General features: G+C 40.2%; 1 long non-coding RNA gene across 4 annotated transcripts in view; it reads left to right on the forward strand.

Annotated features, from left to right (window-relative positions):
- Positions 1-27,500, forward strand: part of LOC135103653 (uncharacterized) — a 121,114-nt gene that overhangs the window by 81,573 nt on the left and 12,041 nt on the right. For all 4 annotated transcript variants that reach the window (XR_010270153.1, XR_010270151.1, XR_010270152.1 and 1 more), the window contains exons 3-4: positions 21,477-21,516; positions 25,737-25,989. This is a non-coding gene — a long non-coding RNA (uncharacterized LOC135103653). The remainder of the gene's footprint in view (positions 1-21,476; positions 21,517-25,736; positions 25,990-27,500) is intronic.

Genomic DNA, 27,500 nt, shown 5'->3' on the forward strand with positions numbered 1-27,500 from the left:
ACCGGCCAGATGGGAGGCGGTGGAAGTGGTGGTAGTCGTGGTGGTAGTAGTGGTAGTGGTGATGGTGGTGGTGGTAGTAGTAGTAATAGTAGTATTAGTGGTAGTAGTAGTACTAGTAGTAATATAGCTGTTTATTATTATAATTATTGTTGTTAGTAGTAGTAGTAGTAGTAGTAGTAGTAGTAGTAGTAGTAATAGTAATATAGCTGTTTATTATTATAATTATTATTATTATTATCATTATTATTATTATTATTATTATTATTATTGCTATTACATTTATTATCATTATTAATATCACTGTTATTATTACCATCATCATCATCATCATCATCGTCATAATCATCATCGTCGTCATCATCATTATCATCATCATCATCATCATCATCATCATCATCACCACCACCACCACCACCACCACCACCACCACCATTCAAGAGAAGTAGCAAGTATCTAAATGTCAGGCAAACAACTCTGCATGTATTTAGCACAATCCTCCTGCAGCAGCTCCAGTACATGATATCAAACAGACATCCATCACTTCAATAACTGACACAGGCACTTTACCCCGAGCGCTCTACACCCGCGATGCATTTCCTCCATTTTCGTATTACATGTTCATATCCCTATGTTATTGTTCTTACATATCCTACAGCTCAGTATCTACATATTCACGGCTTCCTCTGGTGTTGTGTTTACATGAACAAGAAGAAGAGTGCATTTACCCTGACGACTGAGCTGTGTCTCGATATTGCACCTGGCGGCTGTGTGTGTAGCGTAGAGCATCGGATGTGTTGTGCTGGTGTTGTAGCTTACTGAGGCGTTAAGTTTATTTGAGTTTATATGGTGTAGGTGTTGCTTCTGTTGTGGTTCGGCGGATTTTAACCACCACCACCACCACTACTACTACTACTACTACTACTACTACTACTACCATCTATAAATCTAAGTAAACGCTTCTTAAAGATGAGGAAGAACTGCTATCACACTTATTTATGAATGGAGATCGTTTTTCATAGTAGTAGTAGTAATAGTAGTATTAGTAGTAGAAGTAGGAGGAGGAGGAGGAAAAGGAGGAGGAGGAGGAGGAGGAGAAATTTCTCTTATCCTTGTTTTTTCTGGTACCAGCGTCAGGAGCAGCATCCCCTCACCTCATCCATCGCCACCCACCGTAATATTAAAGAGTCAAGCAGCCATAACACGGAGCAGCTACATAAAGATGAATCACCGGAAAGAAAATAAATAAATAAACAAGTAAAAAAAAAATAGTACGGGATAGAACCAGACGAAAAGAAAATGGAAACTCGTATAATTTTCAACCTATTATTTAAATCATTAGAAAGAAAAACGAAAATATAAAGGAAAACAGACGAAAATGTGAAAATAACCAAGCTCGTCCTTTCCCTTTAGAGCGCAGTGATATTTGAATACAGGGGGAAAAATTTCATAAAACAAGAAAAAAGGGAGAAGAAAAGGGAAAACGATGGTGAAGCCTAGATAGGGGAAAAAGATGTCCATTATCATTCCTTCCTTCCCATGTGGTGGAAATTTGAAACTGCGGCCTTTTAAAGAATTTTCCTCAGCGTACTCAGCTCATAGGAAAGAAAAATGCCGATATAAAAGTCCAAAGGAAAGAAAAAGGTGGTGCAAGAAAACTGGAAAAAGTTGAGATAGAAAGAAAAGGAAAAAAAAAAACGAAGCAAAACATTGTGTGCTTGCAGCTTATTTCTTCATTATTACTATTATTATTATTATTATTATTATTATTATTATTATTATTATTATTATTATTATTATTATTATTATTGTTATTATTATCATCATCATCATTATCATCATCATAACATCGTCGTCATCGTCATTTAGCGTTATTGCTGTTGGCGTTATGACTGTTGTTATTAGCTTTTCCTGTCGTGTGGAGGTTGGTTGGGGGCTGCCTGATAATGGAAGGAGAAATCATGCGGAGGAAATGAGCTTTGTGTGTGTGTGTGTGTGTGTGTGTGTGTGTGTGTGTGTGTGTGTGCGTGCGCGCGAAATAAAAATAAACACACAGGGAAATAAAGACAGAAGTAGACAGGCAGAGAAATCGTCAGGTAAATACACAGACAAGTGCAAATAGACAGAAAGACAGAATAATAAGAGTCAACATTTTGTGTCGCACTAAGAGAGAATGGAAAAAAGCACACGGAAAAAAATCCTTTCTGTGTAAGAGAATAGAGATAATCTCATACAGAGTGAGGAGAAAAAAAAATTTCACTCTGTATTTTATAAGATTTTTGTCATACGAGTTTGGAATATCGTGGAAATGAAGTAAATGTCTTCACGAGGCGGTTGTGGTGAACAGGTGAGTGGGGAGGGGGAGAAGAGAGGCAGGGAAAGAAGCATTAGAGGAGGAGAGAGAGAATACTGCAAGGATGGAAGGAAAAGAAAGGGATGACAGTTGAAATAATTTAAATATTGAGAACCACTTAAGAATTCAGAGAGAGAGAGAGAGAGAGAGAGAGAGAGAGAGAGAGAGAGAGAGAGAGAGAGAGAGAGAGAGAGAGAGAGAGAGAGAGAGAGAGAGAGAGAGTGAGAGTTATTTTAGTATTAATGTCCTGGAACTACATAGAAAAAAAATCAGACAAGGTGCATTTATGGGTTTCAGAATAAAACGTGACGCATCATGTGAAAAAAAAAAAAATGTTCTGGGGTCTCCCTTTTTGTGCACATGAATATCCCTTATTCTGAGGAAGCGTGGCAGCTCGAACATGTCCAAGGCGATCTGAGGCTTCATTTAACCTTTGGTCGCATCTTTTCCTGTCACTTTTTAGCACCAAACTTTATAGTGCTTCTCATCTCTACCTTATTGCATTTTCCCTTAATCTGTTATTCTTGATTCCCACCTTACTTACCTTTTTGTATTTTCACCTATTATTCTTCCTTCCCATCATCCTAACTTTCTCTTTAATCTCTCATGGTATCCTTTCTGGTATGACTGTTCACCGACAAACATTGTTATTCTTTTTTCCGTCAAATGTTTGTCTTTTTATACCTATTCTTGACTCCTACCTCTTTTGTTTTCCCTCTCAGTATTTGTCACCTCTACGCTATACGTTTTCACTTGTTATTTCCTCACTCATTTCTCTCCTTTTCACCCTTCTCATATTTCCTCTTCATCCCTTCTGATCAGTCATGCCACCCTCCTATTTAGCTTCCTCTATTCCTCTCCCTCCAATTCATAAACTTTAAAGCTTTCTTCCTCCCCTGCTTTCCCCCTCTCCACTCCACTCTTTTCACTCCTGCCTCTCCTTCAGTACCTATCGTTCCAAATGTCCTCTTCCTTTCCTTTGGTAGTTTTTTTTTATTTCGAGTGTCTTTTATGGTTTCTTTGGGTACTTGACCTCTCTCTCTCTCTCTCTCTCTCTCTCTCTCTCTCTCTCTCTCTCTCTCTCTCTCTCTCTCTCTCTCTCTCTCTCTCTCTCTCTCTCTCTCTCTCTCTCTCTCTCTCTCTCTCGTGTTCCTCAAGTTGCGGTAATATCTCAAGTGTTTCCTTCCTTTACAACTTTTTTTTTGTTGTTGTTCATGTTTATTTCACATTTCAGTCAAAGAGTGACTTAGTGTGCCTCGCAGGATAGAATGTAGGAAGCATAAGTAGTTGTTTTCTCTTTATTCTTTGTTACTTTATTTTTTTTTGTGAATGTGTGTGTTTTGTTTCATAAAATTCTCAGTGTTTTGGCAAGCACGCTCGTAAGAGAGAGAGAGAGAGAGAGAGAGAGAGAGAGAGAGAGAGAGAGAGAGAGAGAGAGAGAGAGAGAGAGAATGTTTATTCATAAAATTCTCAGTGTTTTGGCAAGCACGCTCGTGAGAGAGAGAGAGAGAGAGAGAGAGAGAGAGAGAGAGAGAGAGAGAGAGAGAGAGAGAGAGAGAGAGAGAGAGAATGTTTATTCATAAAATTCTCAGTGTTTTGGCAAGCACGCTCGTGAGAGAGAGAGAGAGAGAGAGAGAGAGAGAGAGAGAGAGAGAGAGAGAGAGAGAGAGAGAGAGAGAGAGAGAGAGAGAATGTTTATGAGAAGGTTTCCTTGTTTTGATCAGAGCGTAATCTTCTCCATCTTTTTTTTTTTTTTATAGTGGTGTGTGTGTGTGTGTGTGTGTGTGTGTGTGTGTGTGTGTGTGTGTGTGTGTGTCAGTCTGTCGCTTGCCTCGGGTGTCAATCAGCGTTAATATTAAAAACATGAAGGATGCTGCATATATAAACTAAACCATGTAATATGGGAAGATTAAAACCTTTGTATGGAAAGAAAATACTAAATAAAGTCTGAATAGTGAAATGGCATAGATTGCAGCCCAAACCTGAATTTCTCTTGATAGAGCTGGCCGAGGTGAGGAGTTGGATGGGGAGGATGTACGGATGGTGACAGGTGTCTAGTGCGCTGGTGTTACTGAATAATATTATTTTTGTGTGTAACTCAATAACACTACGTGGGGGATTTGTTTCATCGACGGAGTGGAAATTAGGTGTGCAGGTTTGAACACGCGAAGGGACAATCTAGCGCGATGCAAGATGGATTTCTCAACCGAACTGCATGTAGTGCCAATTCGTTTGCCTGTATTGTAGGAGGGTCACGCTGATGGCAGGAGACATATACTGTGTCCGCAAGGAGATGTGAGATAACGCTGCTGGTGGCAGTGTGACTGATGTGATTAGGATGATGTAGATGAGGACTGATCTTATTCAGTTAAGCATGTGAAGACAGTGACTGGTGGCGATAATAATGAAGATGAGGGGAGTGCGCTACAGAAGAGATGAGATGCCCTACACTTGTGATCCTTTCCCTCAGAGGACGCGATGGTTATCTTGGTGTGGCTTTGGGTGGTTTGGTCTGGTAAGGCCAGGAGTGCGACGTGGGTCTTCGGGCCATCAGCGAGCGGTAATTGCCTCTCAGAGGGCGGCCCACGTCGGCGTCACTCCCGTTGTCAGTCAATTAAGACCTGGAGGATTGACTAATGTTGTTCCTTTCTCGGGAAGCCCCGGCGCTGGAGGACTGCCGTGCGCCCTCACCCAAGACTGGAATGGAATTAATTTCATATTGACTCGTCCAGGGAAGTCCTCGTGTCGGCGTCAGAACAGGACCCTTTCTTCGATAGGAGTGCGATATTGAGCGTGACATTATCATACTGGCTTGACAGGGTATTTTGTGAGGCATAATGTTTTTGTGTTCTGCCAGCCACACGACTGAGCCAAGAATGCAAACGTGGCCTACTCCAGGTTATGTTTTGTATTGTGAATATTCCACGTTATTGATTCACGACGAGAGGGAGTTTTGATTGCTTCCTTCGGCGATAAATATTTTTAACTAGAGTACTTCCCACTCTAATAAAAGGAATCAATGCCAGAACCGTCCAGATTCCAGGAACTTACAAGAGACAGAGATTTCCCGAAGATAACACAATCAGGAATCCTCACGTCGATGCCACGTTTCTTTTCATCGCGTGGAGGTTTGTTGAGAGGAGATCGTAGCGGAATGTTTTTTTTGGAAGTGAATTTTGAGTATCGCCAGGTTTAATTAAGTTTTTGTTTTTGTTGAATAGCCAGTGACGTTATTTCTATTTACAACGATTGGGTGATCATCGAAGTTCAAGAACAGAGAAAAGATACTGCAGTCCACGAAGAACGTCCTCCATCTCCTCCTGTTACCTCACAGTCCTCCTTTCTTTTCCATATCTATTTCTAGCATTGTCTTATCTGTTCGTCTGTCATGATTAGCGTTATTGTCATTTCAGTCCTCCTCCTCTCCTCCTCCTCATCGTTGTTGTTGTTGTTGTTCCTTTTCTTCTTTTTTTTCTTCTTCTTCTTCTTCTTCGTCTTCGTCTTCGTCTTCTTTCTTCTTCGTCTTCCTGTGCTTTGAAATGCCATTCCACATTCACAGACGCAGGAATGATGCACAGCGATGCAGGGTTACTGGGAGCACGAATTCCTGTGCATATTCTGGGCAAAGAAAGAATTATGGACGACTCATTTTATGGGGATCGACGAAAATGCCAAGCAATTTCTTCATTACATATAATCCTCATATATTGCACGATTACGTAACCTTATTTGTTTATTATTATTATTATTATTATTATTATTATTATTATTATTATTATTATTATTATTATTATTATTAATATAACGAACATCATTATCATTATCATCATCATTATGGAATTGTTAAATCTAGGTCAAATGAGGTGAAATGAAATGAAAACACGTCGGAACATATGATGAATAAATACCGTAATTATTTTCACCGTGCATCCCTAATAATTACCACACTAATTATTGCATGTGCATGTGTTTGTTTTATGACCGCAATGCATGCTGCCCTCCACACGCCACCCCCCACCCCCCGCGCTGCCCCCAAAAAACCCCTGCCTCTCTACCCCTTCCTTCGTACACGTAAACAGCACAGAGTAAAGTTAGGCTTCTTAAAGAGTGCTGTAAATCGTGGAGGAAGAGCAGAAGGAGCAAGTTAAGGGCAAAGGTTTTAAGAGGAAGGAGCAGGAGGAGGAGGAGGAGGAGGAAGAAGAAGAGTAGCAGCAGCAGCAGGAGAATAACAATATGGCAATGAGACCTCTTAGTTTACGATCAGTCTTTACGACCATGTAGTCACAAAGAGAGGCAAACAGACAGAGAGAATTGGTCGTATATTCTATAATGGAAGTAAATCTCTATCAGTTATTTGCATAGGAGACTGAGAAGTAAGATGGAGGGTTTCACTCATCCATTGCTTTTCTTTCACTGGCGACCATAAATAAGATAAAATAAGAAGAAAAGGAAAAACGCAAACATCCCTCAAAAGCCTAAGGTAAAATGTTATCCTTTTCGTTTTTTGTTTTATTAATAATGTCAGTGCACTTATTACTGGTATTATTTATTTTACTAATTATTTGTCATAGTTAATTGTAAAATTCATATTCTCCTGTAATGAGATTATGGGGTCATGCACGCCAGCAAACTAACACACACACACACACACACACACACACACACACACACACACACACACACACACACACACACACACACACACACACACACACACACACACACACACACATCACACACACACACACACAGTCACACACAGACTCACACACACACACACACACACACACACACACACACACACACACACACCACACACACACACACACCGCTTCTCATCCTGCTCATCCTCTTAGCGCGGCTAGACAAAGCATTTGCATAAGTCGCCGAATATATACGAGTACATCAGATGCGTCCGGAGATTTATAACTCTTGCATGCTTCAGCCGCGAAACACACACCACACACACACACACACACCACATACACACGAATGATGAACCCCTCGGTAGTAAAAACACGGATACAAAGCATTTTTCACTTCCATTATTGACATGAGACTGATATGAGTAGATGCATGGAAAATAAGAAGAAAGAAGAAGAAGGTAGAAAGAGAGAGGAACAACAAAAAAAAATAAAAATAAATAAAAGTAGTGTAGACGATAAAATATTACATCGATGACATCCCACTCACTCGTGTCGCCAGTTGAGGGATTAATATCTGCGGGGGAGATGACGGGGTGAAGGGAGTGAGCCAGCAGGCCGCAGGTATTGCTCATGTGGGCGTGAGTGCGTGAGACGTGGGTCTGTTACGCCAGCGACGAGTGGGAAGAGATGACTGAGGAAGGAAGCTTGTCTCTTGATAGTGGTGGTAGTGGTGGTGGTGGCGGTGGTGGTGGTGGTGGTGAGATTCTTGTTGGTAAGGGAAAGAGAAAACGGTGCACTCCCCACTCAGACGCGCGCGCGCGCGCGAACACACACACACACCACACACACACACACACACACACACACACACACACCACACCACACACACACACACACACACACACACACACACAATCCTTGTACACTACATTATTGTGATACAGAAGTGTTTCGAATATTTGCTACTCAGAGAGAGAGAGAGAGAGAGAGAGAGAGAGAGAGAGAGAGAGAGAGAGAGAGAGAGAGAGAGAGAGAGAGAGTGAGGAATGTTGTTGAATTTGAACGGTACCTCTCTTACATAAATAAATGTAGCATCATACTCTTTCTTATTTTCATTTATTCGTTTATTCATTTATTTATTTTTTATTTCATTTATTTATTTATTTTTTTTTTTTTTTCGTTAACCTTAAAAATCCAGTTTTCGTCTTGGGGTAAATCTTAAATTACATAGAGTAACTGTCGCCGCCCATGTCTTTCTGGGGAACCTTTAGAATGCCTTGGAATGTTATCCTTGTTCTTTATTCTTTCTCTTTCAGGAGAACAATGACTATTGGTATTTTATCAATTTAATACTCGAAATGTCAGATGCATTATGGGTAATTTGTAACAATTGGGAGGAATATGTAAACGTGATCTGTTATTCTAGAAATCGTTCAATTTTCTCTTTTGATTGTTTGAGAGTTTATTGGTCGAGCTTTAATACTTTAATTCACCTCACCGGCTTCATTTTGTTACCCTTTAACTTACCATTGAATATTCCCATCATAGCTCACTTCTCACATCAACACACACCACTTCACCTCGTCCATCTCACTTCGCCTCGTCCATCTCGCCTTACTATATATAACCCAGCAGTACAGTTCTACTGAACTGTCCTTTTTCCTTATGCTAATAAGGTGGAATTGTAAACAGGTACCCTCGACACACAGTAAAAAAATCTTATTACATGTCATTTTCATGCAACACTACGAAATATCTTGAAAAACATCACCCGACAACACGACACCTGACCTTACCTTCACATTTTTTTAACATCTTTTTCATAATCCTTTATCCAGGAAGTCGCGAGGCTCGTTGAGGAGTGTAGGTGGTAGTAGACCTCGTTTGGGAATAGTGTGAAATCAGACGCGGGTTGTAAAGAGCAAAGAATAGATGAATGAAGGTCAATAGCAGCTCAGTATACTTGCATACTAAAAGTGGTTCTTAAGCTTTATGTGAATAGATTGTGTTTACATTTTACTTCCGTATTATATGACTCTAGGTAGCTTGATATCGGCAGATACTGATAACAAAAGTACATCTGGGCAACAGATTGTCCTCTTACCACCAGATATCTGTGCTGTATTAGACAGTCACTGCTCTTTTCCTAAGTCTGTTTAGAGTGGTGTTCCTCAGGGTTCTGTCCTGTCACTCACTGCTATTATTCATCAATTATCTTCTCAACCAAACTTCGTTTCCTATCCTGTTCCCCTACTCGGCTGTTTGTCACGCAGCGGCAGAGACATTTCATTTAAGGTAGCGTGATATAAATAGGCTTGAAAAATAGTTTGAATCAAGTCAAAATATATGTGAGAGCACAGGAGCACTAGATTTTTGAGAGGGCAATAAATTACCGCCCTATCATAGGAGAGAACCATTTACCATGCTGGCTGATGGGCGGAGACTGTATCAATGCGCGTGGGCCAAGGTGAGCGGATCACGACCTCGCCAGGGTCATCCAGCGCTCCATCTGGAGCGTTCAATGCCTCCATCTATCATCTCGATACAAACTTCCATATAATTATCCCCTCTTCTTCGGTGATACTCATCTGCCCTTCTGTTCTACATTGAACATCCTCTGCATGTCCTTCACTAATAATCTAAACTAGAAGCTTCAGATTTCATCTCTAGCTAAAACAACTTCTATGAAGTTAGGCTTTCTGAGTGGTCACCGTCAGTTTTTCTCAACACAGTGTTGCATCACTTGCTGTCTTCTACCGCTATTTTCATGCCAACTGTTCTGATCTTGCTAACTGCATGCCTCTCCTCCTTCTGCGGCCTCGCTGCACAAGGCTTTCTACTTTCTCTCATCCCTGTTCTGTCCACCTCTCGAATGCAAGAGTTAGCCAGTACTCTCAATCATTCATTCTTTTTTCTGATAAACTCTGGAACTTTATACCTGCTTCTGTATTTCCTCCTTCCTATGACTCGAATTCTTTTAAGGAGGAGGATTCAAGACATATTTCCTCCAATTTTGGATGCCACTTTAGAATTTTCTTTTGGGACCGACACCACAGTGGGCTTTATTTATTTTACTTTATTTATTAATTTTATTATTATTATTATTATTATTATTATTATTATTATTATTATTATTATTATTATTATTATTATTATTATTATTATTATTGTTACTTTTTTCGATGTTGACCATTGCATCTCATTTTAAAAGTACTAATTTTAGCGACGATAAGCCACATCTCTAGGTATAGCCTTTCATATATAATCGTTAATCCAACCCATGTACCTAATGACGCAAATGCAGCCACTCACACCGCAGACAAAGCTTGATGGAGGAGCAGTTATTCTGGTCGAATAAGAAAGATATGCGAGGATTCCAGCGATGTAACCAAAAGCGACACGTGGTTGTTGTATTTTTTTCCCACGCTGGAACCTGTATAAGTACAGTCTCTCTCTCTCTCTCTCTCTCTCTCTCTCTCTCTCTCTCTCTCTCTCTCTCTCTCTCTCTCTCTCTCTCTCTCTCTCTCTCTCTCTCTCTCTCTCTCTCTCTCTCTCTCTCTCTCTCTCTCCACTCATCAGTAAGAGATGGGAGCACCTTGTCGCCTTTCCTACGAATATGATATTTTTCCACTTTTCCAGAATTACATATTTTTATTCATAAACAACTCCCCTGCCTCCGTTCTCTCTGAAAGGAGTGATATTTTTCTTGTTCTGTATTCGAGGAAATATTCAAAATTCACAATTCTCTGCTAGACATAGATATTCAATACCCGATAGTACGCATCCAGTTCTCTTCTATTCCATTTTATTTCAATATTTTTTTTTTAGGTTTGTTTTTTGTCTTGCATTTCTTAAAGTTATATAGTGTGTGTGTGGTTGGTTGTGTGTGTGTGTGTGTGTGTGTGTGTGTGTGTGTGTGTGTGTGTGAGTGAGTGAATGAGTGAGTGATAATGATAATAATTTGTTGGAACTGATAATAGTTTATTGCAAGTAAAGTACATGGCAGCATTACTGGCTGAAAAATCTACACACATTAATCCTAAGGAAGTATGAACACAACGATATTTAGTCTGCCACTTGTCGCCGACAACCTAGAAAACCAGGCCCTGGTTGATCATGGCACCCGGTGCTTTTTTTTTTTTTTTTTTTTTTTTTTTTTTGAAGGGGAAGGGAATTTGTTTCTCTTCCCCTAAGCATCGGGTCACAACTTCTGACTTACGCCAGATACCTAATCACTGCTAGGTGAACAAGGGTCACACTGCAAAGAACTCCAACACACTCCAAAGACTTCTGACCTGGCCGGGAATCGAACCCTTGTCCTCCCGATTTTGAATCGGGCACGCCAACCACTGCTTCACCCGGCATTGAAAAGTGTGTGTGTGTGTGTGTGTGTGTGTGTGTGTGTGTGTGTGTGTGAATCAAAGTGCTAGCTGAAGGGGAAATAGGTGGCAGAATTAATCATAAGTTTACGAATAAAAAAAATACAACATACATCAATAGAATATGAGAATAAATGTGAAAAGGTATGTATAAAAACATTAACTGAAGTAAAGGAGCCTAGGTAAACGAAGTAAAAAGAAAAAAGGAAAGAAAAAACAGTACGTCTTAAGATAGTGGAGGCTCAGTAGAGACTCAGATAACCAGATAAGATAAATGAGACTTTAAGCGGAAGTGAGGGAGGGAGAGAGAGAAAAAAGGAAAGAAAAACCAGCTGAGGATAGGAGGAAAAAGGGGGTTTCTTACAATAAGGGAAAGGAGGTCGAAACTAAAAAAAACTAGATTGAAGAGAAGCAAGAAGGGCAAGGAGAACAGGAAGACTACAGAGAACTCGTAATAAAGACGCGGTTGATGGTAATAGTGAACGAAGAAGGGAGTTAACGAGGGAAGTGTCGCAGTGGAGGCAACAATACAAATTACTGGAAAGAAGTGTTAATAGCGACCCGCAGCTTCTTGACAAGACGAATGACCCGTCAGCCTAAAGGGAACACCAACCGTCACTTTTTTTTTCCCTCTCTCTCTCCCTCCCTCCCTTTCTCCTTAATCCCCACCACCACCACCACCACTTCCCTTCCTTTCAACTCTTCTCGATTTTTCATCTCTCTTCTGTTTTCTATCGTCTCTTCTCTTGTTTATGCATTTCTTTGCGTTTTCCTTTTTTCCTTTCTTTTTTCTTTTTTTCTTTTCTTCTCTCTTCCTCTCTTCTTTTTCTCCATTCCCTTGTCTCTTCTCTTTCCTACTCTTCCCTTCTCTTCTCTGTTTAGTCACTACCACCTCCTCCTTGCTTCTTTCCTCTCAACTCTTCTCTTTCAACCCTATCACATCGTTACTGTCTCTTTTCTTTTCTCACCCCTCATCTCATATAGTTTTCTTTCCTCTCTTTTCCCCCTCTTTCCTTTATTCCTATCCTCTCGGATTTTTTATGCCCGTCTTTTGAAAGTACGTGGGAATTAAAAAAAAAAATAAGCAAGATGCGAGGAAACTAATTTCATCAATTTCAATTTTTCCTTTTTTAAGAATTAGAGGGTCCGAGGGGTTCAAATATTTACTCGCCCGACAAAGAAAGGAAGCGAAGGGAAATGGCAATCTAACGTTTTTTTCACATTGGAGCTTTCAGAATAACACGCAGCGGAAAATGTCTTGCACAAGTTTTTTTCTTAGAATGGATAGGAAGATAACTTAAATGTGAGCTCTAAACCCCGTAGAGTGAAGAGGAAGGCAGTTGAAGGAAATGGCAATCTTGTTTTTAATACATTGATACTGTAGTATTTTAAAAGGAAACAGAGCGGAGAATATATTTTTATTTCTATTTAATGTATTTATTTTTTTTTTAGAATTTATAACTAACTAAAATATGAGGAATAAACCCTGTAAATTTGTAGGAACTCACGAAAACTTAAAGAAATAATAGGAATCTTTAACGTGAATATGATTTTTCCAAATATTTTTTACCCTTGAGCTTAAATTTATTCGGTATTCATTTGCCCGCCTTATTTTTTTTTTTTTTTCTTTCCCTTCCCTTAGCTACACTACTATATTATTCTTATTCCATCTTATTGTATTTCTTTCTTCCTCCTCCAAGATAAAGACTCGGAATGAGATGCAAGAAAGATCAGATTCTTTACATAACTTTTTTCTTTCTTCAGTGTCACTTCATTTCGATGTCAGTTATCGCTTTTGTTTCTTATTGCTCCATTTAAGAGTAATTTAATCGCATTTTGTGTTATAATTATCATTTTCCGCGTTGTATTTTATTATCTGATATTGAATATAAAGAAAGAACGACAAGACAATACTTGTGTGTGTGTGTGTGTGTGTGTGTGTGTGTGTGTGTGTGTGTGTGTGTGTGTGTGTGTGTGTGTGTGTGTGTGTGTGTGTGTGATGCACTTTCACTACAGCGTATTTTTTGTTGTTACACATACGCATATTAAGAAGATAAGCAACAGTTTGGTACACAGGCAACGTCCGTAATAAATTCAATTCGTATAATGTAAAGCAAACCAGCGAACTGTTTTCTCAGAAGGCTAATAAAAAAGGAAATAATTTGTATCACCTCAACCATTGCAGTAGTGTTTCCCAAGGTTTCATTACACACACACACACACACACACACACACACACACACACACACACACACACACACACACACACACACACACACACACACACACACACACACACACACACACACGTACACACGCGCGCACACACGCGCGCACACACACACGTACACACGTGCGCACACACACACACACACACACACACACACACACACACACACACACACACACACACACACACACACACACATGTACACACGTTCACACACACACACACACACACACACACACGTACACGTACACACGTGCGCGCGCGCGCACGCGCACACACACACACACACACACACACACACACACACGTACACGTACACACGTGCGCGCGCGCGCACGCGCACACACACACACACACACACACACACACACACACACACACACACACACACACACACACACACACACACACACACACACACACACACACACACACACACACACACACCTACCTTCGTCCACAATTCAGCGAATCAGACGAGTATCCTCTTGCCAACATTGGTCTCTCTTGCAGGAGAAAGGAAGAGAAGAAAAGGAGAAATAGAAAAGGAAAAGTATTGAAAGGGAGGAAGAGAACGAACCAAACTAACAACTGTATTGAGAGAGAGAGAGAGAGAGAGAGAGAGAGAGAGAGAGAGAGAGAGAGAGAGAGAGAGTGAGAGAGAGTGAGAGAGAGAGAGAGAGAGAGTTTACGGTTCACATGAATGTAGTAAATAGAGAAATAAAGTCAAAATGAATGGCCTGCCTCCACATCCTTTACTGTTGAATGATGGTGATGTGTCCAGAAGTTAAATAATAAATTTTCACCCCGTGTGTTACCTGCCTGCACCTCCACCTCACCCCCTACCCCGTAAACTCTGCCAACAAAACCTACATCAGACACTTTATTAACTCTATTTCTGCCCCTGTAAATGTCTCTGGGATATGTTCGTGACCAAAAGGGAATTGTAAAGGGTTTCATATATTTTTTTTTATTTTTTTTTATTTTGGTCTTCCCTCCAAGGTGTTCGTAAGGATTTTTTTTACCGTGGAGTTCATGCAGTTCAGTATGAGGTGTTTATTTTTTATTTATCTATTTATTTTATTTTATTAAGATAAAGTGAGAAGAAAATATTACCTGGTAAATTTTTGAAGTGGACATTGGTGTTCCTATTTGTAGCTTTAAAAAATGTAAGAAGTTAATTCATATGTTTGTAACTACCTTTGTGTTTGATGTCAGGAAGCAATCTCGTATTGTTTTTTTTTTTTTTTCCTAAATGAATTGTGTCAAAGAATAAAAAAAAAAAAAGAGAAAAGACTCACAAAATATTGACAAAAATTGTGGTATTATGAAAGTTTGTTTTGAGGCCACCCGGTAAGAAAGTGAATAAATCCATCAGGCATTGAAACCATGAAGTTCCCAAATGTCAGGTATTATTATATATGTATGTAACCTTCTCTTCCGGAGAGAGACACTGTCACTTACGAAAAGGTTAATTCTGAAAGAAACTGTTGAACAAAGTAAAAAAACACACGAGATAAGGGAGTGAAATAATGTCACGGTGTCTACAATAAATTAACAAACTTTTGCATCGAGTTTTTTTTTTCTTTTTTTTTGTGTGTGAATGAAATTTGGTCCGCATAGTCGACCAGAAAATTGGATAATACTATTCTGATGATATCTCGAACTCACCAAAATTACACTATAACTTGAAAAAGATCCATTGCGTCGCGTCAACTCTCACCAGACCTGGACTTTGGTTTAGATTCTCCTACAAAACTGGTTTGACTAGTGCTATGTAGTTTTCTGTGTGCGAGAGGCTCGTTAATCATTCCCCACCATTAAGAAGAACAATGATCTCCGCGTGTCCAAAACAGTGGCCACTAATGACTCGTGTCTGCGTCAAATACGCGCTACAGTGATTTGCAGTGTGTGTGTGTGTGTGTGTGTGTGTTTATATAGGAAGGACACAGGCCAAGGGCAACAAAAATAAAAAGAAAAAAAAATGCCCACTGAAATGCCAGTCCCATAAAAGGGTCAAAGCAGTAGTCAAAAATTGATGAGTAAGTGTCTTGAAACCTACCTCTTGAAGGAATTCAAGTCATAGGAAGATGGAAATACAGAAGCAGGCAGGGAGTTCCAGAGTTTACCAGAGAAAGGGATGAATGATTGAGAATACTGGTTAACTCTTGCGTTAGAGAGGTGGACAGAATAGGGGTGTGAGAAAAAAAGAAAGTCTTGTGCAGCGAGGCCGCAGGAGGAGGGGAGGCATGCAGTTAGCAAGATCAGAAGAGCAGTTGGCATGAAAATAGCGGTAGAAGACAGCTAGAGATGCAACATTGCAGCGGTGAGAGAGAGGCTGAAGACAGTCAGTTAGAGGAGAGGAGTTGATGAGACGAAAAGCTTTTGATTCCACCCTGTCTAGAAGAGCAGTGTGAGTGGAACCCCCCCAGACATGTGAAGCATACTCCATACATGGACGGATAAGGCCCTTGTACAGAGTTAGCAGCTGGAGGGGGGGGGGGGGGTGAGAAAAACTGGCGGAGACGTCTCAGAACACCTAACTTCATAGAAGCTGTTTTAGCTGGAGATGAGATGTGAAGTTTCCAGATCAGATTATAAGTAAAGGACAGACCGAGGATGTTCAGTGTAGAAGAGGGGGACAGTTGAGTGTCATTGAAGAAGAGGGGATAGTTGTCTGGAAGGTTGTGTCGTGTTGATAGATGGAGGAATTGAGTTTTTGAGGCATTGAAGTTTGCTCTGCCCCAATCAAAAATTTTAGAAAGATCAGAAGTAGAGCGTTCTGTGGCTTTCCTGCGTGAAATGTTTACCTCCTGAAAGGTTGGACGTCTATGAAAAGACGTGGAAAAGTGCAGGGTGGTATCATTAGAGTAGGAGTGGATAGGACAAGAAATCTGGTTTAGAAGATCATTAATGAATAATAAGAAGAGAGTGGGTGACAGGACAGAACCCTAAGGAACACCACTGTTAATACATTTAGGAGAAGAACAGTGACCGTCTACCACAGCAGCAATAGAACGGTCAGAAAGGAAACGAGATGAAGTTAGAGAGAGAAGGATAGAAGCCGTAGGAGGGTAGTTTAAAAATAAAAGCTTTGTGCCAGACTCTATCAAAGGCTTTTGATATGTCTAAGGCAACAGCAAAAGTTTCACCAAAATCTCGAAAAGAGGATGACCAAGACTCAGTAAGGAAAGCCAGAAGATCACCAGTAGAGCGGCCTTGTCGGAACCCATTAAAGCAATAGGACGGTAGTTTGAGGGATTAGAACGGTCACTCTTTTTAGGAACAGGCTGAATGTAGGCAAACTTCCAGCAAGAAGGAAAGGTAGCTGTTGACAGACAGAGCTGAAAGAGTTTGACTAGGCAAGGTGCAAGCACGGAGGCACAGTTTCGGAGAACAATAGGAGGGACCCCATCAGGTCCATAAGCCTTCCGAGGGTTTAGGCCAGCGAGGGCATGGAGAACATCATCGCGAAGAAATTTAATAGGTAGCATGAAGTAGTCAGAGGATGGAGGGGAGGGAGGAACAAGCCCAGAATCGTCCAAGGTAGAGTTTTTAGCAAAGGTTTGAGCGAAGAGTTCAGCTTTAGAAATAGATATGATAGCAGTGGTGCCATCTGGTTGAAATAAAGGAGGGAAAGAAGAAGAAGCAAAGTTACTGGAAATATTTTTGGTTAGATGCCAGAAGTCACGAGGGGAGTTAGATCTTGAAATGTTTTGACACTTTCTATTAATGAAGGAGTTTTTGGCTAGTTGGAGAACAGACTTGGCATGGGTCCGGGCAGAAATATAAAGTGCATGAGATTCTGGTGATGGAAGGCTTAAGTACCTTTTGTGGGACACCTTTCTATCATGTATAGCACGAGAACAGGCTGTGTTAAACCAAGGTTTAGAAGGTTTAGGTCGAGAAAAAGAGTGAGGAATGTACGCCTCCATGTCAGACACTATCACCTCTGTTATGCTCTCAGCACACAAAGACGGGTCTCTGACATGGAACCCGTAGTCATTCCAAGGAAAATCAGGAAAATACCTCCTCAGGTACCCCCAACTAGCAGAGGCAAAACGCCAGAGGCACCTTCGCTTAGGGGGATCCTGAGGAGGGATTGGAGTGATAGGACAAGATACCGATATGAGATTGTGATCGGAGGAGCCCAACGGAGAAGAAAGGGTGACAGCATAAGCAGTGTGTGTGTGTGTGTGTGTGAAAGTATGTCTTTCAGTATGATGTGCTTCAGTATGATATATTTGTAATGAAAGTCAGTTGGTGTACGAGTATATCTTATTAAGTACACAACTCTGTAAATAGATTAATCTAAATAGTTAGTATTATATAATTTATGTCAGAATGTAAATATGCCACTGATTGACCTAAGCCTGTCAATGAATCAAAAATCCAGCAGGTCATGACATGGAAGAGTTGGTTCACACTACTGGCACTACTGTCACTGCTCCGTCAGGTTCAAAGTACTCAGTGAACGTAGTGAAGTCTGTGGTGGCGTGTTAATGTCCTCCAGAGGTGTGTGTGTGTGTCGGAGCTCAAGACGCACGGCTGTTTGTGTTATTTAAGATTATTTCACATTATTTCTCCGTCGTGCCATTTTTCTGCTTTCACAAACCCTTTACACTCCTTAATGAGAAGGATGGTGATGGCGATTTGTCTTTAATCTTAATTGTTTTGTCCTCTTTTTGTATTTCCATTTGTGTGTTCTTTGTTATAATTTGTTAGATTCTCTCTCTCTCTCTCTCTCTCTCTCTCTCTCTCTCTCTCTCTCTCTCTCTCTCTCTCTCTCTCTCTCTCTCTCTCTCTCTCTCTCTCTCTCTCTCTCTCTCTCTCTCTCTCTCCTTAGGTAATGAAATATGTTGTTGATACAGTCATTTTTTTTCACGGTTTGTTGATGCGTTGGCCGGGGAAGGGGGGTAGAGAAAAACTTTCGCAGAATTTCCAAGTATAATGTAATTCTGCCGTAGAAAGATGGCAGTAACGAAGGACAGAAGGAACATATTAGTTCAAACGGAAAGTAATAAGCAGGTGATACTCTTGTGATTCGTCACGGTACACCAACAGACGGTAGTGCAAAGAATAAATCAGTGCCGGAAGCAATTGAACAGCACACCAACGAGGGACAGGAATGAATTATCAGCTTAACTCCGATAAAAATTATGGTAAAGGAGAGTAGAAAGAGAGAGAGAGAGAGAGAGAAAGAGAGAGAGAGAGAGAGAGAGAGAGAGAGAGAGAGAGAGAGAGAGAGAGAGAGAGAGAGAGAGAGAGATGTATGTAAAGGGGATGTGATGTTTGCGAAATTCTCTCTCTCTCTCTCTCTCTCTCTCTCTCTCTCTCTCTCTCTCTCTCTCTCTCTCTCTCTCTCTCTCTCTCTCTCTCTCTATCTATCTCTCTCTCTCTCTCTCTCTCTCTCTCTCTCTCTCTCTCTCTCTCTCTCTATCTATCTATCTATCTATCTATCTATCTCCCCTTGAATAATTCACAGCAAGTTTGATTTCTCAAGTTTTTTTTATTGTCGACAATAACTGCACGCGGCTTTTGTTAGTAAATCAAGAAACATTGACATCAGGAACTTTACATAAGAACATACATAAGAAATAAGGGAAGCTGCAAGAAGCGACCAGGCTTCCACGTGGCAGTCCCTGTATGAAACACACCTACCTATTTCCATCTGTTATCCCTATCCATAAACTTGTCTAATATTCTCTTAAAGCTCTCTAGTGTCCTAGCACTAACTACATGATTACTGAGTCCGTTCCACTCATCTACCACTCTATTTAAGAACCAATTTTTTCCTATCTCCTTCCTAAACCTAATTTTTTTAAGCTTGAACCAGTTATTTCTTGTTCTACCCTGGTTGCTGATCCTAAGAATTTTGCTTACATCCCCCTTGTTATAACCTTATATACCACTTTATAACTCTTATACCACTTATAACCCCTTATACCACTTAATATAACCCTTATACCACTTTATAACCCTTATACTACTTTAGTATTGTTTCTAAAAGTTTCGATAAGGTCACAACTTTTCATCTGACATTCGATGCTTTAAACAAGTCTGTTCCTTGTTTGGAAGAGGATATATTATTTAAACTTTTCACCTAAATCAATATTTTTGCTACGCACATGATGCTTCTATTCCGAAAGGCTCCTTAATTAATGACATTAAGTATTCTTTCCCGCCCTCGAAACTGACCTCGACGCTGGCCACTGTACTCGCTTGTTCAGCTTGCCGCTTTCGACTTACCTGCTGTGTTTGAACACCCAGATTGAATAGAATTTTGATAGATATTCTTTTTATGAATACGTCATTTCTTTATATATATATATATATATATATATATATATATATATATATATATATATATATATATATATATATATATATATATATATATATATATATATATATATATATATATATATATATATAGATTTTTTTTTTTTTCGTGTGTGTAGGCAATGTTGTTTTCAGGCATTTTCTTAACTGGATAAGGGCAGCCGCACCGTGTGCCTATCTGGTGGTTTTATGTGAGTGAAATGGAAGAAGATATGGGAAAGAGAAAGTTACGTAAAAGTTGGATAAGGTCACAGTATCAAACGCTATAAATTCCGCTGTCGCTTGAGTTTATAAAGAAAGGGGTTATATTGTGTTATCTGAGACAGGGGAATTCTCTCTCTCTCTCTCTCTCTCTCTCTCTCTCTCTCTCTCTCTCTCTCTCTCTCTCTCTCTCTCTCTCTCTCTCTCTCTCTCTCTCTCTCTCTCTCTCTCTCTCTCTCTCTCTCTCTCTCTCTCTCTCTCTCTCTCTCTCTCTCTCTCTCTCTCTCGGTTACTGTTCCACCCTGTTACGAGCACTGCATACCCACCGTTTGGCACGACTGGCTCAGAGGAGAATGGAGGTCACCTTGAAAAGTATTATATCCTCCCGTTAACACTAAGCAGACAGTGTTGCGTGAGTTGTTTGTCACGCATGGGAATCCACGAAGGGTGAGCCAAGAGAATGGTTGCAAGTTAGGTTTAAGTAGGATATGACTGAGAGACATGATGATTCCCCTCTCATTAGGAAAGGAAAGCGTCTTGGTATAGGAATTAACTCCAATTAAATACTGCTTTAGAGCTGTGGGCTAAAATAAGGCCCGAGGAAAATGACATAAGACCGATATCGTATTTATTATTACTGTTATTTTCTCATTCAGACCCTCAGATTCTCTCATGGAAATTAGAGAAATTGGTGAGTGATGGACCACAGTGGGCGTGTAATGAAAGAGAGAGAGGAGTTCTTCGTACTGAATAATTTGTTCGTGTTACTAACTTGTACGTATCGCCAGATATACACAGGTCTTCAGGAAGCGGTAGGATGAAGCGAAACGTTCCAGAGTTGTAGGATTCCTGCAACGAAGCGAATAAATTATTGCAACGTTAGAGCACATTGGGTAATCTTGAAGCTTTGTGGCTCTGTGGGAATCCAGGGAGGCAAGATTGCAACACTTTCGTGAGCGAGGCGTGACAGACAGTGGTAATAATTTCTTCCCTCACGCTCGCCGATCTGTGTGAGTGTGAGCGGAAAATGAGCCTCATGGCCTAGTGGTTTGCCAATTTAAAGAGAGAAAAAGAGAGAGAGAGAGAGAGAGAGAGAGAGAGAGAGAGAGAGAGAGAGAGAGAGAGAGAGAGAGAGAGAGAGCTCAGTTAGGCAAATCAATAAATAAGTGGTTACCATGTGGCCAAAGTGTCACAATTCATAAGTTTTCGAAGCTCAGATATAAAGTTAAGATTGAGCATATGTACGTAAGTAAGTGACATCATTATTGTTGAGAGTTAATTTTATACTCGTATATCTTCATAAGCTGACTTGCTGTCTTCTTTGGCAGATTCCCGAGCTCCACGATAAAAACGTCATCTCCGTGGAAGGTAAATACATCTGTGAATTGTTGTTATCTCTTTCTTATTTAACATAGTCAACGAGGCACAGACTGACTTATTTATTTATTTATTTATTTATTTATTTATTTATTTATTTATTTATTTATTTATTTATTATTTTCATTTTATTTTATTTTATTATTTATTTATTTATTTATTTATTTATTTATTTATCTATTTTTTTTTCGTGTGTATTTTTTTTTTTCGTGTGTGTGTGTGTGTGTGTGTGTGTGGGAACAAAGCGAGTTATGAGTGAGCCGATGTTCTGACCAAAGGTTCTCTGGGTGGTCAAAATTAAACGAAATGTTAAGATATTTACGTTATTATTTCTCCAACATGTTTTTTTTTGTTATAGCCTGAAATTATTAGTCACATAATTAATCCGTTCTTTAGTCAGTTCACCAACCAATTATCCGTCGTACAGCATTACGGGTTTTTATTTATTAAAATTTTCATCCGTTACTTGTGGTAATCACGCAGAGAAAAAGAAAATGTGCAGAATAGATAGTATCATTATTAGACAGATGTGCTGTTAATCCTCAAAAAGATCGCTGTTAGATGTAGCTTAGAACTGAAAAAAAAAACTCTGAACTTACGGGAGAGACGCGCAACTCTGGATGTTAGGCACTAAAATGTTTTAATTCGTATACTATTGATTAGCGTGCAACGAATGTGTAGGTGAAATATAGCGATAAGAATGTAGCGTAGCTGGATAAAGCAGCCAAATCAAGTTAGTTCTGCAGAGTTGTGTGTGTCACCCAAAACGCTGGATATCTGGATTCCTTGAAACAAGACATAACGTCAACATAATCGGAAGTGTTGGCTAAACATCCAGGTATGCAATTCCCTTACACGATAAAGTAACTAGTTTGGTTGTAATGCGAGCAGACTCATCCCAGATAAAAGAACTTCGAGAACAATCTTTAGTACGAGTATCTCTGTACGATCTTTACATATTATATATAAAGAACAGTTACTCTCCCTCATCAACACAAACCCAAGTATTCGATCACTGGTCGCTCCTTCATAAGACAAGTCGAAACGACGACGCACTGTATCAGAAAACACAGAGTACTACTCGGTCTTGCGCAAGACAGGAGAGGGCGCAGTATTTCTTGTCCTCACCTCCCGTTCGGGGAAGGCAATCACCTGCACCAGCAGACACGTGATCGAGTGCCGTGCCCTGCATCTGGGCAAAAAGACAGTGATCATTAAGCAGGACTTGGTCGACGTCGTGGAAGATACAAGAAAGTTTCACTGGGGCTGGAGGAAGGAAGTCCTGCATCTTATACAACGCGTCAGTGCAGAGGCGCTGACGAAGGAAGGCGTTGACCAAGGAAGGTGTTGAAGAAGAAACACGCAGACGAGGCATCGTGTACGTAGCGCTGTCAGGCCACAGAACTCTGCAAGATAAACAAGCTGGATATGCATTTATTGGTACTCTTAATTATTCAGTCGCCACTTACGTTGTTACAAGTTTGGTATTTTCAATTTGTATATTCTGATCTAAACCGGTAAAAAGTATGAAGAATTTGTTGAAGACACAGCCACTTATTCCCGTTGAGGATGTAGCTGAGGCAGAGCCCGGTGAGGCACAACATACAGCTGTTACGTCCAAACAACTGCACCTATAGTCACCAATAATCTGACGCATGAAGAACTAAAGGTCGACTTTGATGGCGATGATTCTCTTGACAATGACTTGAAGCGGAGGATAATACCGGTAGAATATGAAAACATAGCAGAAGACAACAGACTTTTGAAGAACACCAAAAGGATTTCCATAGCTCACAATAACATTTTAGTTACATTCACAAAGTATTTCGTTATTGTGAAATGAATTGGAAAATACATGAGAACAACAGAGAGAGAGAGAGAGAGAGAGAGAGAGAGAGAGAGAGAGAGAGAGAGAGAGAGAGAGAGAGAGTGAGTGAGAGATTGTCAGTATTGTTGTTTTAAATAAATCCCTTGCGTAATATATTTTTAACACTTTCACTTTTGCAATGGAAAGACTTTACCAGTTCCTTTGTCTTGGCCGATGTGCCTCGCGTGTCGCTCGGGAAAACTGGAGCATCGTTTCATCACAATCGTGTTTGACTGCAATCAGGCTTACGTATCAGAACCATTAACGTCCCTTATTTTAATAACCTGGAGTCAGATACACGTGGAAAAGTCGAATGCAAGCCCTCTCTTTGTTGCAATAAGTCATGCAAGAAAGTTGTCTGAAATATTTGTGGTCAGCAATGGACTTGACTCGCATAAATTGTTTTGTTTATATTTTCGCATTAACAGGATTTCTACCCGTATTCTTAAACGCTTTGTTCTCTCATCAGGACTGTTTTTATAGGATAACGGAGTTAATAAATCAGGTTCTCAAGGGCGTTTTTTCTAATGACGATGCAGAATCTTTGTCATTCCAGCAATAGAAACATATAGAAACAGGAAAAAAAAACAATCCAATAACTTGGAATGATATCTATTGGAAGCTTTCGAGGGTAAGACACCCAGTTGCTTAAGACCTGGCAAGCAAGTCACCCTTGAAGTATTCTTATTTTGTAAACACACCTTAAAGAAATGCAGATGTGGAGAAGGTAATCTGTGAAAATAAGCATATTAGTAAAATAAAATAGAAAGGAAATAGACAGAAATGATGAGCTTATAGACAAATACGCAGAAATAGGTATGGCATTAGGTATTATTATGTAAACGAAGTAATAATTATAGACAAGGTAGGTAATATAATAAACATAAAATAGAAAGCTGAATATAAACAGGTAGTAAAGAGAGATTGATCTGATAACAGAAAAAAAGACTTGATAATGGACATAAATCACAGGACAATAGAAAAAAAAAATAGGCACATAAATATAAATAGACAGGACCACAGACAAAAATATGAAAAGTAATAGATTCAAATACACTGGGTAATATAATGGAACTTTATGTAACTGAGAGAAGTAGACAGGAGGGGTTAACAAATAAATAAAGATAAATAAAGATACACGATTTCTCGACTCCATGCCACAAGAGAGAATCATATTACCTGTTTAATATCGCCGGAGCATGATACAGAAAAGAGCTGGTTTCCACATGAATAACAGTAACATAAAGCGAGAACATAATTCAAATTGAGTAAAGCCGTAGTGTTAATGTGTGGCGAAAGGTGACTGTAGGAAGTAACGATAGAATGACTGAGGACCGTATTCTGAAACGTGTCTTCGTGTTATCTTGACAATTTCTGACAGACTGTAGTGGAATAGTGAAACTCAGAGAAGTTTTTAAGAAAGTTTTGATGATTTTAGTGACAGTTAACAATTATTATACTTTATCAGTGAGAAACAAAAGTCATGACAACCTGACAAGTAATTTTTATGGACTTGTGAAAATAGTTCGAATGAAAACCCGAAATGTAAAAGTGCACAAGCTAGTGTTGCCTGTGTGCAGCTGTGGTCAGATGTCAAGCAAACTTATATCTTCATTTTCACTGTGTTTTGTATTCAGTGTCCTGTGATAGACTGACAACCTCTTTACAAGACCAGAGGAACTGATACATTTCTAGCAAAAGGAACGGAAGGTTGGGGAGAGCAGCAAACAGTGGTGAGTGCAGGACGTAACTTGACTTTTGAACTTGACTGTGTTTTTTGGTAAGAGAAATATAATAATCGTAATAAAACTCGAGGGTAAAAAGTGACAATAATTATCTACACAGAAAAAAGACAGACAAGACGCTTCTCAGTTATCATCTATATTTGTTTTGTTTAATTGTCTTACCTTATCCCCTTCCATTCTCCTCTCCTTACTCTCTTATTCCCTCCTTCCGAAATTCACTCACCGCTCCTTGCACCACATTTTTATTCTCCATCTTTCCGTCTCCAACTTCCTTCCACCTCCTCTCTTCATCTCAATCCTTCCTCCTTCCTTCATCCCTTTCCTTCTTCCCTCCCCATCCTCTTTCCTTTCCTTAACCCTTTCCTCTTTTCCTTCTTCCTCTCATCCCCTCTTTCCTCTGCTCCATCCCTCTGTGCCTCCTTCCTGTCCCCGTGCCTCGTTCCAATAATAAATTTCCTTCCATTAACCTAAGTCACGGAGTTTGCATTTATTACTTTCAAACCGAAGCCAAATTAATATTGGGCGAAAATTGCGGGAGGCGTCACCTTGACCTTTCTTGGCCCTGAACCATTCCTTGTCTTTCGTTTTCTTTTCGCCAGTGTTGTTATCGGAGGCCGTCAGGAGAGACTGGAGGGAAAGGAGCACGCGCGTTCCAACCCAAACCTTGCATCGGCTTTAGTGTGGATGACTCACGCTGGCCGACGTTTTAAGAGTAAAGTTTACAGTCAGGGCGAGAAGTGGACGACGACGCAAGGTGCAGCAAAGACAGGCGTGGGAAGGAGACGATGGCTTGTCCAGGAAATGAAGAGGCGAAGCAAATAACTGGAAAGTCGACTGGAAGGAAATGATAAGGTGCTCCGAACAGAGAGAGAGAGAGAGAGAGAGAGAGAGAGAGAGAGAGAGAGAGAGAGAGACGGGGTGGGGGGAAAGGTTAGGGAGTTAAAGAGATTGATTGACCAGACCATGAAATATATAAGAAATAGAGGCGGCGAGACCCAAGTCCAGGAGGTGAACCGTGAACTCAAGACGTGTGTATATCTTTTTTTTCCCATTTGCTTCACATCTATTCACTGACCAAGCCATTAACACCCGGCCATCAGTAGATTATTCAACTTAATATGTCTTTCATGCATTCAAGAAAATTATTCAGCTCTCTAATCTTCGTAATTCTTCCCTCTAATCAAAGTAGATGCATTAGTCATTTAAAGGACATTATGTAACCATCTCGCTGTTTGAAGGTTGCAAGATGACGGCGAAAGGTATCTCTTTAATTTTCTTTTGAAATCTGTCTCAACAAAATGTACATTTTGTGGAAACTATAATTAGAATTAACCGTCGCTGTTCCCACGCCACTATACTAAGGACAAAGAATAGTCCCTTGACTGCTTTTCAGGCTGTGAATGTAAAAAATCCAAACAGAATACGATATCTAGACTTTGAAATGTCTCAAAAGAATAGAAGCTCGAAGTGCAGTGACCAAGCGTCTTCTTCCATTAATAAACAACACCAGTCACTCATTAACCTTCACATACCTCCCATAACAGCGCCATATGACGACCCTGCTGCCACGCTTTAAATCAGCACACCAATGTTTCCTTTAAATCAACCCTGACCACTCGCAGACTCTTCCCACCAAGCATAAATATCCTTCGAGCAGCGCGAGAAGCTAGCCAGAGGTTTCCAGTGCAGAGCGATCCCGGTCGTCCCTCTCAATAAGAGAAAGCAGCGCACCGGCGTCCGTAATCGATGATCCCACCCAGCTGCACCTGACCTGCCTCCTGCGCGATTTCTGAAGGCAATTTCCCCTGCGGATTTACTGTATTTTTCCTCACGTTGAAGGAATTAAATCTAGCTAAGTGGTGCTGGGCCGGCCAGGGGAAGGAGTGGGGAAGGCAGGGAGGAAGGGAAGGGGTTTATTGGGTGCGTTCATCAGCGTTATGCTCTGCCCCACCTCTTGGCACGGAGCGTGTTTAGAAATACATAAGATGGGTACAGATTCCGCCTCCTCCATCACCCCAGATCCTTTATTGGGGGTGAATTATTGAAGCTGTATCAAGGAAGAGGAGGAGGAGAAGGGATAATGACAAAAAGAGTAGAAATAGGTAAAGAAGAAGAATAAATAAGAGAAGAGAATGGACTGATTGGATAAAAAGAATAGGATAAGGACAGTTAAAAAGAAGACGAAAAGAGAATAGGAGGAATGAATAAAAGAAAGAGAAATATGAAAAAGAAATATGAAAAAAGAGGGGTACAATAGGAGGAACGTATGGATGAAAGAAGAGGCGGAAGATACGAGTGTGTAGGTAAAAATAGGAGGAGGAGAAGAAAATAGAGGTCGAGGCTCGGATTGCTATTGATCGTAG

This window comes from Scylla paramamosain, chromosome 9 (genome assembly GCF_035594125.1).
Source record: "Scylla paramamosain isolate STU-SP2022 chromosome 9, ASM3559412v1, whole genome shotgun sequence".
NCBI classification, from domain to species: Eukaryota; Metazoa; Arthropoda; class Malacostraca; order Decapoda; family Portunidae; genus Scylla; species Scylla paramamosain.